Here is a 2,606-nt window from a genome sequence, read left to right as displayed (position 1 = left end):
CGAGCTTTCGACGTGAGGAATTTCAACCATACCAATCCGAACTCATCCAAGCCAGGCCAAAATCCCAGCGATTGCAGCAGAGACCTAGGACTCTCGCTTACAAGTGCACGCGATACAATATATACAGATATACATATATACTCGTATATATATATAAATATAAATAGATAGACAGGGGAGAAATTCGAGCAGTACATCATCATCATCATATGGCGTATTGTATTTTGTACGAACTACATGCAGCATAACAGCACATCGAAACAAACACATGTAGACGTTTGTGTGAGCAAGGATGTATTTGCCCCATTGGAGGAACAGCATCGGTGTAGGTTTTTCATAGCCTCTCCTGTTTGCGGGGGCTGCCCCGATGATTCCGTTCGCCCATCCGTTTGACAGTAGTCAATCAGATGCTGCGATTGCCAGTCGTCGTCATAGTCGACATCGATGTCGCGAATGATTTATGAGTCGCTTGCTCCGCTCCACCTCGCACCTCGCACTCCCCACTCCCCGTTGCCATTGTTATGGCTAAAATGGAACTGTCACACACTTGGCCCCATTGTCACGCGGCAATCCTGGTAATTTCTTTGACTGTCTCGACTTCAGATCCACGCCGAGATCAGCAATAAATGTACATTTCAGGCTGCTCTTTTCCAGAGGCATTTGTAGCTTCCTAACTTTAATTTATTCCTAAAAGGGGAAGAATTAATTCAGTTAAAGAACACTAAGTTTTCAACTGATTTGTGAAGAAGAATCAATGTGCGTATAAGGACTTCTCTATAATATCTACTGCCCACCACCAATTCAACTCATATCTTGGCTACAAAATATGTTTCTTAAGTTATTGACAGAAGCTACAGTTTCCGATGTTACATTTTCATGCTATTAAATCCCCTATTACAGATTTATTTAATTTAAAATGGCATTGATTTATAACAAATAGTTCTGGAAGTGCACTGAAGGTTAAATTCTAAACAAGAAATGAAAACTGCAAGTTTTCCAATTAATTGTATGTGTTATATTGAATTCAGTGCCCCATACTTTGTATTCCCACGATTGCCCGATAATTTCCACCTACATCCACCACATTTTTTGTAACTTTTGCTGACCCGTTCTACACGTATAGGTAACCGGTAACTTTCATTTCGGACAGAGGAAGCGCGTGCAGTCGTCATATTAGCCATTCACTGAGTGCGTTTATAGGGGCTTTTGTGCGTTTCCTCTACGCACACACACACACACATACAAGCACATACACAAGCACAAGCACAAAGGACACTCACACACACATGGGGAAAGGGAAAAAGAACTTTTGCATTCAAAGGAAAAGGTCCTTTGGCAGATTTACTGATTGATAGCTATTAATTTATTTGTCGAGTAGCGTTGGCCAATGAAAGCCAGAAAAATTGTGGGATCGCAGTGTTTGGGGCAGAAACTTACCACAAAATAGTCGAATTAATAAAGATTTAGATATTGTGAGCCTGAATTCATTGTTGCCACACCCACAGCCGCCATTTCCATTGAATTCACTCACAATAGCCCGATGTGAAACAGCAGAGATCTGCTATGGCATATCATAAGGAATAAACATAATTGATGCGGAGCATACTGTGCGGAAATATTTAATATTTCCTGTCCTCAGCACTGTCCGATTGATTGCCTTATTACTGAAGATGTACTCGAATTGATTTGCTTCTGTGAAAACTATGAAGCCTGGGAAGCCTTACATATTATTAAATATCTTTCGTTTAATGCCTTACATCTGCACAGAACAAAACATCTAGTTATCTAGTTCTTTCTCTGACTTCAGGTGATGATGACTCCATTTCCATTAGAGAATGTACGATTGGGTGTACGGTGGGCAAGCTTACTCATTTTCTCGAGATCAACTGCAAAATATTTAAATAAACTAATAGCCTGGTAAGCCTTTTATTTCACTATAACAATTTAAGAAATGGTTGCTAAAGTTGAGAATCTACTAAAGCATTTACATTTTCAATTACGTTCTAAGGTAACATCCAATTAAAAGCTTTTTAAACATAAATACATTTTAGCCAAATGGTTGCTTGTTATAAATGAATACCAAAAATCAACTAATCAAATTTACCACTTTAATCAGAACACGCTCGCTCCATTGATTTTCCATCGGAGTTTAAGTATCGCTCGAATGGCTTAAAGCAACACCTTTAATGCCCCACCATCAATGCCACACCATCAACATGATGAGTTGGCTAATTACAGCTTGGCATGTGGCTTATGACATTAAAATCTATGGATACACGTCTGAGTGGGCGTGGCCACAGCGCCCACACGCGCACAATCCTTTCGATGCTCTAAATGGGAAGATTAAATGAATTCGAGTGAAATTAAAAATCAAGTCAAACCTGCCAGGCAGATTTGAACTTTTCTGCGTAATGAACCAGGAAAATGAAAGAAAACTCATGCATTTCCCACTGATCAGGGAAATCAATTTAAGGTGGGCGTTCGCTTCCACAAATGCCACAACCAGGAGGAGGATAAAGGAGCACCGAACCCAAAGTGACTTGCTGTGAGGCGTGTTTCCCACGCTATTTGGGTTAATCCCCCTCATATTCCCCCATCCAAAAAGT

The 2,606-nt window shown here is 40.3% G+C and overlaps 1 long non-coding RNA gene across 1 annotated transcript; it reads right to left on the bottom strand.

Moving 5' to 3' along the window:
- Positions 1-307: 307 nt before the first annotated feature.
- LOC122626761 lies at positions 308-1,925 on the bottom strand. Its single transcript, XR_006326732.1, has 3 exons — positions 1,758-1,925; positions 1,438-1,701; positions 308-687 (listed from the first exon to the last, which is right to left on the bottom strand). It is a non-coding gene; the product is annotated as an uncharacterized LOC122626761 (long non-coding RNA).
- Between the last annotated feature and the right edge of the window lie 681 nt (positions 1,926-2,606).

This window comes from Drosophila teissieri, chromosome 2L (assembly GCF_016746235.2).
Source record: "Drosophila teissieri strain GT53w chromosome 2L, Prin_Dtei_1.1, whole genome shotgun sequence".
NCBI lineage: Eukaryota > Metazoa > Arthropoda > Insecta > Diptera > Drosophilidae > Drosophila > Drosophila teissieri.
This window is presented reverse-complemented; position numbering and strand designations above follow the sequence as displayed.